Raw genomic sequence first — 18,406 nt, 5'->3', positions numbered from 1 at the left:
CAAGGTACCTTAACTTAACCCGTTCTTTATCACGGGAACCGTGGACCTGGTTTCCTCGTACATCTCAGACCGCCAGGGACGAACCTAGGTTTCTCGCACTTCACTCTACAGATATCCAGTAATCCCGATGCAGTGATTCTTGGTATCTACGGGGGTTGTGCCATCTACGGTTGTGCTTGGCTTGGGGCTTTTGCTGGAGTAGATTACATTTAATAATTGCCTCTACGCTGTTTGTTTGAATAGCTCAAATAAGGCTAATACAAATCAACGCGGTGAACAGATTTTCGCTATCGCGTAAGCATACTCTCTGAAAGATGACAACTCTGAATGTGAAAACGATGGCTTCTGTCTAGATTTATTATGATTACTTTAGACAGCAAATTTACGCACATCTTGATTTCGGGATCCGCGAAATACCATCTTGGCAGATGACTTGCGATTGACAATAACCGATAACGAAATGCGACATTTTCAGTTATGTTCCGAACGTTATTGGTCTCTAACCGCCACACTCTGTGCTATCGGGATGCCACCAAATGCAAACCAGCCCTGGTATCAGCAAGACCGTGTGGAAACTGGCAACTGGTGTGAAGCTGGATGCTACTGATGAGGCACTCGAGTAGTACGTGGTTTTCTCGTCAATCCGCTTCGCGTCTATTGAAAAGTGAGATTTATTACGGAATTTGTGGAATGGCTTTGTAGCATTCGTTTACAATCGAGCGATAGTCAATGAGTATCCAGGAGAGTTCAGGAAGACGCGTTCGAGCAGAAGACGGATACTCAGTTTTTTATAAACAAGATGCATACGAGAGTTTTGCTTTTCTGTCCTGTAGGTTGTAACTGTTCATTTGGTGTTTTCCACTAAACAACTCCGCAGTAAAGACCTTCCTATCATTTGGTGCCGTGACCGGGATAAAAATGAGGATCCCATGGCCACAGACGTTTGAGAATGGGTATGTTTGGACCTTCTAGGAGGACTTCGAAGTGATTGCTGAGGTTGCAGAACTGGAGACCCGCCGGGATAGTTGGTGGCGCTGAAGGCACTCCTCAGAGGCCGGGAGAAAGCGGCCCTGGATGCGGCCAGAATGGCTCCCGGAAGATGGGCCGCCGCGACGTAACCTCTTTCAGCGGAGTTCGACAAGCCGGTCGACCGCCAGGGGGCTGTGAGTCGGTTTAAGACGGTCAGGATGGTATCTAGGTATGACCTAACCGTGTTCTTCTCCAGCCTGTAGCAGTCGTCGGATCGGACCTTGCCGGAACTGGACGGAGTGTTGTACTGAAAACAAACGGAAAATACCGGTCTTGCGTGGATTTCTGGCGTTTGGATGAACTGATCGTAAATCGGGTAGTAGCTGTTCTTTCGGTTGCGGAGATTATCGGTTCCATTCAGCATTCCCGATTCACCGTGTTCGACTTGCGTTCCGGATACTGGCAACTATCTATCAAGGCGGAGGACCGGAAGAAAATAGCGTTTACGGTTGAGGACACCCAGTATCAATTTAGACGAATGCCGCTTGGTCTGTTTGGGGCACCATTCACATTCCGGCTTTTGATGCTCCGTCTATCGAAGGGATTCCAGAATGTAGCCATATGTACAGCAGTCCGAGACCAGAGAAGACGGTTCACTCTAAGGGCATATCGAAGAGCATGTAGGAGGCTGTCCTGCGGATAAATGAAGCCAAGACACAGCTCGCTCGGAGTTAGGTGACACAGCTTGAGCATAAAGTGGGTCACGTAGATGTTAGCCCACTGTCAGAAAAACTGGCAAAGATCGAGGACTGTGATGTTCCCGATGCTAAATGAACCCAAAAGCAGCTTCTTGGACAAGCAGCATAACACAGCCGGTATAGCAAGTACTTCAACAAGACCACTGCTCCACTGTACGACTTGCTCGGGCGAAAACGGAAATTTGAATAGACCATGGAAGCACATGAAGCTTTTGAGCGTGTCAAAGCGCGGATGTTGGATCAGCAACTGACCCTCAATTTGCCCAGGGTCGGAGAGATGTTCACTGTTGCAACGGGTGCTAGTGATCGCGGTTTCGGCACAGTCCTAAAGCAGAGGAATGGGGTTATCGAATACACCAGCCGTGTCCTGACTAACGCTGAACAGAAGTACTCGACCACTGGGAACGGTTAGCGGTCGTCTGGGCGCTGAATAAGTGGAGGCCATATCTGACTGGACGAGGATTTCATGTGGAAACCGACCACAAATACGTGGTGTGGATCAGAACCACCTGGGATCCTCGCGAAAAACACTTGCGCTGAACACTTGCAAGCATACTTCATAATCTGGCACGTGTCAAGCAAGAAGAACCGTCCGGCTGATTGGCAGTCAAGACCAAGGGCTGAATATGAGGCCTCCATGATTAGGATTGGTGCCAATACCCTCATCGTCGAAGGTTGATGCAAATACAGTGGCAGGATCCTGTATTACGAAAGGTCACAGTCATCTTTTTTATCAAAGGAATATTGAGAGGTTAGAGGGAGGCAAGAAATTGGAAACGTTCCAGATTCACTTCAATCGGCTGAGTCTGAGTGAAGCTGGTATCGTTTCCTTCCCAATGACGACCAGCGAAAACCAATATTTCGTGATGATGACAGAACTTCCGTCGCAGTGGGTCGAGGCGGCAGCCGCGTCAAATCAATGGGTGACGACGATCAGCGGAGTGGTAATGCATCACAACGTAGCCAACCTAACCGATCAGGGGTCTTGCTTTGAGAGCGATGAGCTTAGGATTCGCTTGCAAAAGCTGGGCATCAGATTGCTAGGGACGGCGCCACACCACCCGCAAACAAATGGTCTAATCGAACGTAATAACCGAATGATCAAGGAGTGGCTGGCAGCCAAAGGTCATTGGGAAGTGAACCTGCCGATGGTGTTGCTAGCTCATCGTGCTTTCATGCAGTCAACCACAGGTAAGTCCCCCTTCAAGCTGATATACGGTGGACATCCGCACCTTCAGTTAACATGCTTGTCTCCGAAGGATTTAGGAGAGAAAACGAGGAAAGCTCAAGAAAACTTGGCCACCGTTCAGAAAGGCACGAACATTTCCCATAGGCGCAAAGATCAAGTGGAGCGATCATCAGAATCCTGGAAGGCGTGGACTGGGGTCGCGGAAGCTAAGCAGTCCATGGCAAGATCAGTTTACCCTTATCGGCCGCCGGGGGGACGTCTATACAATTAAAGATGCTCGGGGATCGAAAAGGGTAAATGAGCCTCACCTTTGCAAGTGGCATGATGCACCCCCAAAAAGCAGCCGAGTAGACCAGCTGCTGGAGCCAAACTTAACGGAGGTAAATGAAAATCGGTTGCATACGATTGACCGTTGAAAGGGAATGTTGGTAACGGTTGACAATGCTACTGAAGCATGCGAGTAGTACATGGTTTTCTCGTAAATTCGCTTCGCGTCTATTGAAAAGTGAGATTTATTACGGAATTTGTGGAATGGCTTTGTAGCATTCGTTTACAATCGAGCGATAGTCAATGAGTATCCAGGAGAGTTCAGGAAGACGCGTTCGAGCAGAAGACGGATACTCAGTTTTTTATAAACAAGATGCATACGAGAGTTTTGCTTTTCTGTCCTGTAGGTTGTAACTGTTCATTTGGTGTTTTCTACTTAATAAATTTGCAGCAAAGCCTTCTTCCTTTCACAGGTGGGGAACTTCGATATAAGGTGCCTTCATTTGGTGCACACCACTAGTCTGAGTATGGCATTGTGCAAAAATGCCCATAATTTAGCTGCAGTACCCCGGTACTGCAATGCCATTCAGTTAGCTTCCTATAAAGGATGTCTATCCAAGCAAATATAGAATCGAGTTCTGGGAGACTTTCCCGGAACTCAACAGGCACAATGGTTTTATAGAGGAGTTCGGTGAATCCATCTACTCGATGTAACTGTAAGACGTAAATTAACGCTGGATCCCTTTGCTGCAGGAAAATTATGCCAGCAACCAACAACTGTCACAATCAATAATAGGGAGATTCAGATTCATAAGATTAACTGTTTTCTACGCTAGTCAGTTCAACCACGTCTCTACTTTGCGACAAGTGCTGGAAATGCGCCACTCCCTCCGTTTAAAAGAAGTTTTCGTTTTCTCGATCTGAAGACCGCGTTCAGCTCCACTCATTGTCAGAACTACAGCAGTAGCTGGAGTACAGAGGTCCCGCCTTATAAATTCTTGTCTCCTATAGGGACTCTATGTCCAGACGGTATACGTCACACTTTCCTGATTTTACCACATTCACTAATGTCAGGTGAGGATAAACTCTCTAGACTCCGTAATCGATGTGCCGTTTTATCTGCCTTTAATATCTCTGGGCTAGAAACACTCTGGGAGCGTTCATTCAGTAGCATTGAGTACACCGGCAATATCGCTCTTTTCGGATCAAGCCAGTTATAAATACAAACTATTTGAAATAACCTAAATTATTCTGCTGCAGTGTTTGACATGTGCTCCATACCTGCAGAATACTAAGTGTTATTGCTAGCCTGGGTAGTGCAGTAGTTTTCAAACCTCCTTAAAAAGAAAAGGGACCTTTTTCCTGGAAAAAAGAAGTAACTTCCAAAATTTCAGACGTCAGCACAGCGTTCGCTAATCTTCGGCGAATCTTCGGTGGCGAAGTGCTACCAACCGGACTGTCAAGGGTAGAGTGCACGCTACTTTGTTGAAGTACTTCCTACTTTAGGGATCTTGGGTGTAGCCTCCGTGTGATGAAACCGCCGGACCAGTGAAACTGAAGCGATTCAGATAGTTTTTAAAAAAAGAAATCTCTCGACAGATCAACTGGTTGCACTGGAAAGGTTAAGGTAATTAGGCCACATATACTGTATACAAGAGGATCCTTCCCCTGCCCCCACAGCTTTCCTGGTCTCGCGATGGAGGCAACGCCGAAGTAGTTGGATAAAAAAGCAATAATGTTCCTGCTAGTAAACTCTGCCGCTTTGGTGACTGCAACCTCCCCGAGTAGCGGATTATGAAAGTTTAATGACACTAACATTACACGCTGACAATGAGGATCTTGTGTCGAAGCTATTGTCTTCGGTGCGTAGCTCTTTCACTTCCTGATATATCGGACAGAACATTTATTATCAACAAAATGATTGCCACACTCCCTCCAAAAATGGTTGCCATTCTCGTCTTCATCCTCGGCGAACGAAACTGTAGCAACCGGGACCGTTGTACTTCGACACACGGTTTCAAGCATCCGTCGGGCTGCCTTACTAGAAAGTACTGAGAGGCTGGCCGCTCGATCGATACAACCAAGAAAGTTACTGGGTGTTGTTCGAGGCTTGGTGGAAACCAGAAACATCGCTCAGACGTGAACACGCTTGCCAGTTCAGACGTGATAGTTCAAGTGCGTCCAGTGTTTGCCAGAGTAGTAGTGATACTACCCTCACTTGACATGTCAGATGCCCGGAGTTAAAAACTCGATCCAGTGACAGACGTGTATTGTTGATGGGCTGATGAGAAAAATCCACAATCATACAGGGTATAGCTTTAATCATTCTTCTGTCACGTTTCTTTGCAGGCGTTTCTAAGACTTCCTTAGCGCAGACTTGTTGTCAAAATACAAGAAAAATTTTCGCTTTCATACTTGCACGAAGATGAGGAGAGACGAGAGTTCAACTAGGATGGTGCTTGGATGCAAGATAAAAAGAAAGAACATGGCTTCATAGAATCGTTGTACTTAAGTGAAGATGCCATCAACAAGCATTATATTCAATTTAACCGAGTATACCAGCCACTGAGGACAAGAGAACTCCAGACCTACAGAACTCAAAATCTCACAAGAACCCAGAGTAGAAAACTATAGTGCGAACAGGGGGCTCGCATTTAGCGGACGAGAGAAACTCTATGGAATGTGCCTCTGAATAATAAGTTGAATGGTTGGAATCAACAAAAATGGTTCATTTAAGTAGCTGATCAAACGCAGAGATAAGTCACCATAGACAAGGAGAGAGGACAATCAAGCTCAAGAACATTAAATTAAAACGTCATAGTGACTGGGAACGTTCCATCAAGAATACAGAGAGAAAACTACTGAAAATAGGAGGTGTAGGAGTAGCCGATGAAATCGGCGGATTAAAGACCACAACATAAAGCAGACTTTGAACAAACGAGTTGGATGAATGAGGAAGTCTATCGGCATTAATCTCTTTAACAAACCAAGCGAATTCATGGTAGGAGGACCTCAACTCAATACATATCTCATTACATTACATTACGGTAAAACTACCGCTTAGCCAGCCAACCACATTGGAAGATAGCCCAGTTTGATGGCATGGCATCTGCCAGCCAATCAACAATCTCGCGAACATATCAAAACCCATCTGATCAACAAGCGAGACCAAGCAGATGAAAACTATAAAAGGCAAGCAGGTAAAAAGTGACCTGATATCTTCAGGGTAAGTGGCGATGAGTTTGGAAACAAATAGCTAGGCGCGGCTAACAGAGCAGCAGTCATCTTAACTAACGTATCGGAGCCATCAATAATTATGTGCATTGTCTACCGGGAACACCATGCAATTTATATTCTTTTGTCACGAACAAAGTTGATAGGGTGGAACAACAAGCAGCCTCCAACCAACCTATTCTTCACGGAGAAAACGGTCCTTGGAGTTTTGTTCAGGACTCATTCCTCCACATCAGCGGGTGCAAATGAAGCGTATCCAAAGCTTTCGAATGGTCCTCAGCTCGGCCAAACATTCCCGCTAATCCTCCACCTGTCTACTGATGAGAGAGTTCCAATTAAAATAAAGTGGCTATCATGCTAATTTACAAGGTTGGTAGCCACATATTGCCTCGAAGCTCGGGCCTGCTAGTCCCTGTATCGTACCTGTGTGGTGATGATAATATTCAGAAGCTGCATTCTAAATCATTTCACCAAATCCCGCGTTCAACTTAGCCTCCTTCCAAACCGTCCGTATGATTAACGCGCTTGTGGTCCTTGACGGCCTGAAAAGCCAAAACTCATATAAATGATCATATTTGTTAACTTTTCAAAGGTATTTGATGAATTTGCACACATGTTGCCGCTCCACAAGCCTAAGACCTGTGGAATTAAGGAGCGCTTTGCTATTAATTACAAAAGTGTGCTTGAAAGTTGTTCTCAGCAGATTTGACGAATGGCTCTTCCATGCTTCCTCAGAATTGGCCTGAGGATTATACGAAAATGGACTACTTGGCACACCACCTTCCTCACTTGTATGAAAGGTTAAATACTTTGTCGAGGCAAGTCTGACTGTTCTGTGAATAGGCCAGCCTAGTTGTCCAATCAGGACCAAAAATTATTGACCACGAAAATGGTTGTCGACAAAATCCCAAGCGGACACAACAACCACCCAAACGGTCACGAAGAGAGCCATATAGTGACAGAGCAGAATAGCCCAAAGTCCAGAATCAGAGAACAGAAACAATTTTTCAAAATTTCTCAGAACAATCGATATCCAAGAAATTTCGTCCGGTGGACTCTCAAAAAGGCCAACTGGTCCAACTGAAGAACGTAAACGGAAATATAACAGATCATACTTCTGCATTCCAAGAACATCTCAGAAATGATTGCAAGATTTTTAGAACTCAATAACGTAGCGCTGATTGCAAAACACAAAGAAAACCTGACTCAAAACCGGGAAGCAATATCACGTTGAAGATTTAGTGCAAATATTGCAACAGATGATAGATAAGGCAAACAGGAAGAAAGCCTTCTCCCAGACCATATGAATATAAGCATGCTGCTAAAGAGGCGTTCACTTTTCACTCGTCTCCATGCACGTAGAAAAAGGCGGACAAAAAATGGATTAGAACAGCCTTAACAACAAGGAAAAACGGAAAAGAGCATGAATTCATGGAATTTTGACATTCTAATGAAAAGTCACTAACAAACCTATCGAAAACCGGCTGGATCTATCAAGAAGTAGGGATAGGAGGACGAATTGCTATAAAATTCTAGACTGAACATGAAAGTGTGCAAAACACCTGGAGAACCAGCAGGTAAATCCAATCCCAAGAGCTTAATAAAGTTGACATGAGCTAAACCGAAAGAAGAGCGTTTTAACAAAAAGCGTCTAAATAACCGATTGAACCCGTTGAACTCCCCGACATAGGTATAATCTTCTCAAACACAGAAGAGCAAACAAATGACCGACCATAGTTGAGATAATCACACCACAACGAAATCATACATGAGAATGAAGCAGTCAGATTCAAGAAATAGGCGCTAAAAACGGAACTCTTCATCTCGTCAAAGGGACGTAGACCACGAATCAACAGAAATCGGAAACTGATCTTTTAGAAGAGGAAAAAAGCGCCCAATAAAAGATACTCAAGCACTAATCGGAAGCAAGGATATGAACAAAGCAAAATAAATTGGAAACGGAACAATAACAATACCGGTCACACTGACTGATAGTTTTCGAAAGCTGCTGAAACTCAAGCAGGTAAAGGGGGATTGATCTTTTAATCAAGTTCTGAGAATGCCACCGCGATTACTGAGTACACGTTTCACAGACGTATAACCAAACTTGGATAATATATCAACAGGCGTCTGATGAATTAACATTTAACGCACCAGGGCCAAAGATTATTGGATGCATAGAGACTGAGGACAGTGATAGCAAACTGAATTTTTGGTGTAGGCCTACTTGACTACCTGGCTATAATATTTCCAACCTTTATTCGTGACCTGTTTGATTTTCTAGTGTTCAAACCACCCCAGTGATTGGTAGAAAGAGCTCTGTGGACGATTTTAAAGAGCAAAGTAGCTAAGTGTGTGTGTTCCTGCTACCAAAAACATGTCCTTTTATTTACTTGGGTTGCAAATTACCATGCTTTGGGGCAAGTGAATGTCCATCCTAAGTTTATCGACAAGAACGTGAATGAAATGACAGAATAAGTTTCCTCTTATATTTTACCCAGTCACACTTAGTATTTGACAAGTAGTAATAAATCAGCTGTTGCACAAAATTCCTCTAATATCCTCTTAAGGTTTTGCTAAATTACCCAAACTGGTTTCGACGTAATCGAAATAGCCTTATACATGCTTCGTGGCATCTGAAAACCGGTCCATACTGAGGATCCAGTTTTGGTTATTAATGACAACATCAACAGCAGTTCTACATCCATTCAGTTGACGTTAATTTAGGGTGGATGTATGACAAATAAGATTTGGTGAATAAGATACTGGAAACCTCTGCCTACACACTTCATTTAACCAAGTTTCGATAAATGACCTAGACTTTGGGAATAAACACTAGCATCCGGCTATTCCGTGCTAGCTATTAACAAATTACTCATATCTAACCACAGCGCGATCGGTGACTTGAGCTTCTTTTTTTGTGAAAAATAGAGGAGAGATGTTGAAGGTAAAATCGATACTTCAACATGCAAACGAAGTCAACTTAAACCAAACGCAGGTGAAGTAGAGTAAAGCTTTCTACTTGTTGATCTGAGCCCACAACGACCTCAGCTTCCGACTACAGGCAGATGACCGGAAACGTGATAGAGTTACAACTGGGTACGATATTGTGCTACTCATTCATCAGTCACAAATTTCACATCACGACATTTGGCAGTTCGTAGTGAACAATGTCGTAGATGAAAGGATTAATTAACCTCTGGAACTTTTCGCTATTCTGAATAGATAACGAGGGGATTAGCTCAACTATACTTGCAGAATAAAGTATTTATTTTAGTTTACACCTCTTGTAGCGCGTTTGCGGATACTTATTGTACCTATATCACTTCAGAACATATATTATTTACGGGTTTGTCCATCGAGTTTGGAAATGTTTCGCCAACATTCCAGGAAACGGCTTTGGTTCGCTGTTAGTTTGGATAACTACCTCAAGATGATGGCATGGATACTTCCCTGGCCAGTCATTTTAAAATAGCATGGGTGCTGAATTATCTTGGGCAGCTAGGTCACTCTGTCTACTATACGGACAATTACTAGACATAGCATTCAAGTGCAAGTAGGGACTCACCGCAGTTCGCCCATTTCACTGCTGCCTCAACGCGGATGCAAAAAAACATACTAATTACCATTACACAGTGTTTCATTCTGGTCGTGTAACAGATCTATGGTAAGAATCTTTCTGACCATACACAGCAAATGCAAATTATATATACTGTACACAAGTGGCGCCACACACAAAACGTGTTGATAATTATGAATTTGTTGCCACGACAGCATCGATAAATGATTAAGCTTTCCCCGACAAAATAGAGGGACCCGCTGAACTGTGTATACTCTCTGCACGAACAACAAGTCTTCAGATAGGTAAACACTCTCGACACGGCACCAAATCAAAGAAGCAACAATAATAATCTGTGTGTCGTTATCAGCAATAAAGGTATACTAGAACGAACAAAGTTTTAATCATGCCATTCAGGAAGTATGCTCCAACCAAATTGAAAAAGCTAGAAGTCCCGTTTTACCTTTATACGGTTTTTGCCCAATTCCTTAAAACTGCAAGCCTATCAGTTTCTCCATGGTTTTGCCAAGCTTCCATGGTTAATCCTCAATGTTTTGATGCTCAGCTGTTTCATTTAGAAATATAACCAACTAATAAGCTACGGGCCTGATGAACCACTGATGAATCGATAAAATTCCCAGCAGAGATTGGAAGGACAACGATGGTTACCCCTACCTGTTCACACCCAAGAGGAAGCACAATGAATGACCGTCAGGCTCACGATCAGCACTCTCGGCCGCTTTACCGAAGTGAAGAATTCGCTCGGCAAATGAACTATTTGTGGTGGAAAATAGTGTTCGTGCGCACACCGACCGTGGCTGAACTCTCAGGTCGTACTGATAAATTTGTGAAGCTGTGGTGTGTGGTGTCTTTTTTTATTTGGGGTAAGAACCCATCAATTAGTGCGGACGTCCTACGTCAATCTGGAATACACAAAATAGGAGCCGTTTCAATCATCTGGATGTTTTTTTAACCAGGAAACTTGCATACTTCCCGGGTCTTTCATCCTTCAGCTGATTTCAACAAATAGACCTGGGTAAGTTGTGTACATTAGCGCCCCACTGGTCCTGAATTTTTCTACCAGCCTATTTCTATTATACTTTCTGAAACGACCCTTTTGAAACAAAACAGATGTTTCTAGGAGCACTTAGCCCATACTGCGATTTTATTACCCCATCAGGAATGTATATGACATGCCATCAGGTTGTTAAACCGTTTCGCTTTAGGGAGCTGATGATATGAGCCCTTTGTCATCAACGGAAACACATCGCTGTCCCGATAAATGCGGTGGGTAGGAGGCTATACTTAAGGGGTCGTTCCAACAGATGTTGTGGCAGTGGTCGTTCTGTCGGATAACAGGGATAGAATACAGCTCCGGTTTTAACCTCAGTCCAAAAGCTACGTCCACTTTAGGACAATTACATCCACTTAGATATCAGCTTGGTTTTCACCAGAGACTCAACCAAATCTCTGGTTTATGGTATTCTTAGCCATGCAAGTGGCTTCCGCGGATGCCATCAAGGTGTACAGCTCAAACATCAGCATGAAGCCACTTAGAACTAGACGTTATGGCACAGTAACAAAGTCCTACGTTACGGTGTTTTTGGACCACTTTGAAACTACGAGGGATTGATGGTATTGTCTATCTGAGTGTTGTTTATCCTATAGACCAGCTCGAAGAAGACTCCAAGTGGAATCTCTAACACTTTCTCTTCCAACAAAACTGTGACGATGTCTATGAAGTACCACGAAAGCTTATATCACTTTGGAAGTACGTTATTTGCTGATTTGGCCGCTGACCATGAGCTGAGGTATGTCCTGTTGGGAATACTCCTGCGTTTAGCATAACCGACAAACGGGCCTGGAGCAGCTAATGCGTGAGAACGAAAGCAAGCTACACTTCCTATCTGGCATTCTGAGCCGCATCGTAATGCCATGTGTACATATTCAGAAGCCCCCATATGAGTTATATGTGGTGGATATTTTCTTCAAGATGCCAGCTAGTAGCGAAATGCACTCATTTGGTTTTGACGTGGTACTCACACGGAACTCAGCCGAATCTTTTGTCTATAATAAGCATTAAGGGTTCAAGTGGAACGTAAGGTTGATAAAAAATTGTGGACTGCGTCCTTCCAGAGAGTACCTGACTTGGAGGTTCTCCGATTAGCCCTTTGTGACGGAATGTACACCCAGATCATATTCAGCCATCCTCAGTGGCTGGAGCATATTTTCGAAACGAAGAACACAAAAACTCAAAACAGATGCTGTTAGGTGTATTCCTGGCGGATTAGAGACTCAACATCGGGACAAACTGACGGAAAGTCCGGAAGATGCCATGTGCATCTCATTAAAAAAATATCAGCGGGCACACAGAAACCTGTGGCGTGAATAAAATGGATCCCAACAGATTCTGCTAATTCCACAGAACTTTATGAAATGAGCACTCCGTTCAAATTTCAATAGGGATGAGACAGTGTATGGTGGCTGCAAGATGTAACCCAGACTGAAATCTAACAGTTAGAAAATGCAAGCCAGAGTGCATAAGGCACAACAGCACCCTCTGAGCTCTGCAGGATTACGGTTGGGCTTGCGTTATTTACCGTGGACATCAGTGCGTACAGTGATCCATGGGCAAACATCGGCCGTTGCATTGGGTTTACCAGACCTGCCTGAGATTTCTGAAGTTATTATACAGGTGAAATTGTAGCGTATAAGTAAATTTCCGTGTCCGTCAGTTCATTATCATTTCACATCCACAGCATATTCGAGGGGCTCGGCTGCTAGACCATTTCCATTTGTGTTCAGCAAACATTTCGTCCTGTAAGTAAGCCCTGCTGAAGAGCCAAGAAGCACTGTAAAGGTGCTCTATCCCCATTGGGAATCGGTGGCAGTTCTCATCTCAGGTTTCTTCAGAGTTTCGAACAGGTTGTTTGAACAATCGATCAGCTGGCCGGCACTGCACCCAAAACAGTAGCGAATAATGCTTTGTATTTTAGTGTGTGTTCTTGTCAACGAGACGAACATCCATAAATTCTTGTTGTTGGTCAGTTGCGTTGGCGCCGTATAAAGCTTGTTTACCTGCTGTTTTGTTTTTGTGCACACCCTGTGTACAGGCGTGGGTTCGATAACGGTGCCATATCCCCGGAACAGACTTGCAACATTTTTCAAAGGTTTCGTTCAAAATTCCTCTTATTTTTATCTATTTTTTAAGAAGATAATACCGAGAATACTGTTCTTTATATCCCGCACCAAAATGCAGTGAAGTTAGTTATTGTCACAAGTGGACCGACGAGGGAAACTATGGCCACTCTATTCCACAGCCTATAAATAGAACCACTAAATAAATACTGTTCAGTAAAAAGGACTGTAAGATCCGGACGGTTAAGGATCTCACAGGACGATTGCGACTATTAGATTATACGCAGTTCGTAGCCAGTAGTCAATAGGAGCAGACAGACGTGGGGCAGCAGATGAAGACTGACAGGAACTGGTTCTACAGAAAAACGAATTAGTAAGCATCATGAATTAAGAAAACTTACAATCAACAATGACGCAATCTGCAAGAGCGGGAAGTAGTCACTGTTACGGCACGGATTTCTATGGGGGCAACAACCAGTAAGTACCAAACGATGTACAGACATACATATAGGGGCAGTCTGACAGTGTGAGTTGGCCGTGACGGCGCAGGAGTCGGTACGTTCGGAATGTGAGGGACTGTCTTTCGGTCGGCGTCGACGCACCCGCTCGTGTCATAATAAACAGGTGTTACTCATGAGTAGTCAGAAAACAAGGGAAGTTACCCTTGTTCACCGTTGATCCACAGGGGATTCAACAAGGACTATTGAAAAAGTAACTCTTTCAAGCAGCACACCAACGCAAAGTAATACAGAAAACTTGGGCAGCTGAGTATTCAAATGTTAGAAAACGGATATGAAAAAACATTCAGTGGAATCTTTCGAGTACTTTACAGACCTTACAACGAGACGGTTCTAAATTTCTGCAGTGATTACTTAATTTTGATGGAATGTGTTTAAACGTTCACGTTCCTGAGACTGAAGCACGGCCAATAGAACGGATACATTTAGGTTTTCCCGGGGCCGAAATAAGTGACTACACAAACGTTTTGTGACGACTGTCTACCCTTCAGAGTGGTGGGCTGTTGATGAGGAATTCTAATATGATATGTTGTGGCGAGTAACTGACCAACAAAATAGGAGAGAAAGTTGTGGAAAAGGGTTCTACGAAAGAAACGATGCCTACAAAAACACGGATGATTTGACGAGGTTGAGGTCTGATTGCATACGTCATCCATCCGATCTTGGACCATCTGACTATTTTTTGTCTCAGTGACTTCTAGTTGCATCTTCATGTTATTGTCCGACCGCTGTTACAGTTTACTGATGACGAGTAACGCCTTAGCGTTCCAAAAGATTGAGGAGTTAAGAGCTTGATTAGGCTTAGAAAAGATATTGAGTTAACAGATGAACGAAAGACTGTTTTTGCTCATTACTCGTCTGACGAGCACCATAAAAATTATTCAGGGTCTGAAAGAAAATGTCCGGCAATTTTCTGCCATTAACTTTGCTTAAATCGAAAGCCGAAGGCTTATCAGGATATCCTGGTTGTGTATTGGAGATAAACTTGACAAAAGAGATAAAATTCTCCATACATTTTAAATACTGACCTCAATGAAGAATGCAGTAGCGCACCAATATAGTTCACTACCATCCTATACAAAATCTTTGCGTTCACAGTTTTTGAATACTGTTTAAAAGGCGGCATTTATTGTTGTTGTTGTCCAGAACTTCTTCATCCCAATTTTTTTAAATTTTCTGTCAACACCAGGCAAATTCTGGGTAATTCATGTAACCCGTCTCTGCTTGGCCGATAGATCACTGTGTTCACCGGCAGTAAATCAGCCGAAACTATTGGTGTAAACACGACCAAAGTTGTTGTAAAACCAGCTTGTTATGTTTTCGGGTCCAACACCTATTTACTATGTACGTGAGCTTCCGGACATTCGGCAGTGTCCTCCGGTTACGCTGACCATGTTTACAGTGCTTTTCAGCCCTGTCCCCCCAGCAGACTTATGAGTAACACGATGCTCTCCATAGAAAATCAGTTTCTGGTATTCCTTCAGTCCAGTTGATACTATGTATCTGCTTCAAGTGCTGTAAAAGGAAGCCGCTCAACAACAGGATATTGTGACTAGTACATATTCAGCGTCTCAATATTGTATTGATGGAAGAAAAATGCCATCGTCTCCGAGTCTTTTACATCTGCTTCCTCTTTTGATGATAAAATGCTTACACGACAACGAAATCTACGGTGAAAATTACGAAATCTGCTCGCACCATACAAGACGGTCGACAAGCTCGGCAAACAGATCAACCACCACCTTATCAACGGTCAGCAGAAGAACATTGTCCATGGAGGCGGCAGCAACTCCCCCGGCTCCCTGATTTGTTAACCGCTTTCTGCAGTTCAAAACAAGTTTGGTGATGGCTTCTCACCCGAACAAAACCCTATCGAATTAAGTGGATATAACATATCAGCCTCTACAACAACAACAAAAGCAAAAACAGCATTTAATCACTGTCTTGCCACTGAGCAAATGCTCTTCATTATCGTTACCAGAGAAGCTGGCGTGTTGGATCGGTGACGCAAGCTATGAACCCAATGATGACATGTCCTGTAAAGTCTAGTAGCGGTGGTAGGAAAACTAGTTCATCATTTTAACTAAAATGGACTACACATTCCCTTTGTTTGCCAGTGAGTAAACTAAAACTCCTCGTTTACGAATTAAAAGTTCCTTCTATCGCTACACTGCTGGTATTACAGCGGGAGGTTCATTGAAACCGGTGCTGTATAAAAATGCATGACACCTGGTGCGAAGCACATTACTCTGTATCCGCAATGAAGTTGAAATACTAGATATTTTCAACTTAGGAGTGCTTTTGAATTTCCTACCGATTTACTTTGGCAACTTATATTGTAATATGGTACACACAAGGGTCGACAGTTCATCAGAAAAACTCTGACTTCTCATTGATGAAATAAGAGCACTGTATTAATCAAACCCCAATAGGAGGGGGAGCACGCTTACAGGAGATGATCCTTTGTTCTTTTGCTCTAAAGGTGAAGCGTTTGTGACGTGGGAATATTCCGAATTGTTGTTGGGACCAAAGAGACTATAATACATTTTTAAAAACCTTTAAGTATGAGAAAAAGCATGTACTGTGGGCGGCGAATCAGCCGCAACCTAGGGTATATTACCTTATAAGCAGTGAATTAGTGAAGTGATGTGGTGCCCAGATCGATGAGCAGTCATTTATGAGGCCAAACGATCATTCCTGAAATTCCTGAATGTCACAATATAGGCCAATTTACAAACAGAATGTGAATTCCGGAATCTTCAGCTCGTTAGTTCCTAGCTGATTTTCTACCAGTTGGCATTAATTTATGTAGATTTGGCCAAGTGAAGCATTTAGCTCTTCCACCACTTTTCTTGGACTTCCTTTGAAAAAAGTTATTATTATATATTGCTCGTGTGGCTAAGTAGCTTGATCCATTTGTCTAGGATTTCACATTATTCCAGAGATTTGCTGCCAACCTTGGGGATTTTCGGAGCGGAGACCGCAGTGAGCAAGCTCTGTTCAGATTGCTCTTATCCGAGGCAACTCATCATTCGGAATCTGGGAAACAGCCCACTTGAGTAAGCTTGGGGACTTTGTTTTATGCACTATTGCATCTAGTAAGGGAATTGCATCAAATATACAGGCTGAGCAAAAGATTGAAAAAGTGGTGTTCAGCTGTAGCACTCTTTTGGTGACTAACTGCCATACCACGCCAAGGTTGCATGAGGGCTGGGATACCGCCAGGGAAGTCGAGCGGCATTGGTCGGGTTTGAACCATGGACCTTCCGGTCAGCAAATTCGCGCTCTACCCACTTGGGCCATCTCGCCTCCCACATGATTGCAAAAGATTGCGATTGGGGCGTTTACTGGTGTACTTGGGTTATGATCGTGCTAGCGCATGTCAACGCTGAACACAAAAATAAGCCAGAGAGATGTAGAGGGCTAACAATAGCCGCTTGATTCAACAAGTTCTTTAAAAATCTGCACCCGAATCGACTCCCATTAACGTTATTTGGTAGCGACGCAGTCACAGTATTTGAATGTTAGGGGTATATTTTCATTGCTTCAGATGTTAGGTTTAAATGCGAAGCGGCCGTCATTTCTTGGTAACAATTTATTTTTCCGTTGATTCTTCAAATGACGAGTCACTTCTAATTTAAAACAAAAGGGGATGTGTAGTCTTCTGCCACATTAGGGAAGGCTGCGCTAATCGTTTTTGAATCATGTGCCTAAACATCTGACTTATTTGGCAATACCGAGTGTGCCAAAAAATTTGCATGAACTGCAGAACGATGATTTTTTCTTCCTTTATTTCTATCTATCTATCTATCTATCTATCTATCTATCTATCTATCTATCTATCTATCTATCTATCTATCTATCTATCTATCTATCTATCTATCTATCTATCTATCTATCTATCTATCTATCTATCTATCTATCTATCTATCTATCTATCTATCTATCTATCTATCTATCTATCTATCTATCTATCTATCTATCTATCTATCTATCTATCTATCTATCTATCTATCTATCTATCTATCTATCTATCTATCTATCTATCTATCTATCTATCTATCTATCTATCTATCTATCTATCTATCTATCTATCTATCTATCTATCTATCTATCTATCTATCTATCTATCTATCTATCTATCTATCTATCTATCTATCTATCTATCTATCTATCTATCTATCTATCTATCTATCTATCTATCTATCTATCTATCTATCTATCTATCTATCTATCTATCTATCTATCTATCTATCTATCTGTCTATCTGTCTATCTGTCTATCTATCCATCATCTATCTATCTGATCAATGTGATCTGTCCAATCTATCTAATCTGTCTACCAATCTACTTGTCTGCATGTCTACCTGTCTTTATGTCTGTCTAACCAACTTTCTGTCTGGTATCTCTATCTACAATATTTCTCTTCCCGCTATGCTTACAAAAAAATGGGGAACGTGATGTTTGTACATTTTTGAATGGTCAGGTTTCCAGGGGAGTAGGTGAATACACAATGAAATCCAAGATTTGGGATTTTTCTAGACCTATCAGATTTTCGTATTTGATTTTTTCCACTAAGTATGTCACCAGGGCAGTCCAAAGGGGCAAACATGTTGAAATGCCATCGTCTATTAATCTAAGGAGTCAAAAGTAAAACGATCCTGTGACCTGTGATCGTTGGCTCAGAACTTTCGTTTGAGAACTGTTACTACTGTTCAAATCAGATAGCTTAATTCCAATTCCGCTGCGGTGACTTGGTGTGGGGTTACTGATGC

Source organism: Opisthorchis viverrini (assembly GCF_000715545.1).
Source record: "Opisthorchis viverrini unplaced genomic scaffold opera_v5_447, whole genome shotgun sequence".
Classification (NCBI taxonomy): Eukaryota; Metazoa; Platyhelminthes; class Trematoda; order Opisthorchiida; family Opisthorchiidae; genus Opisthorchis; species Opisthorchis viverrini.
This window is presented reverse-complemented; position numbering follows the sequence as displayed.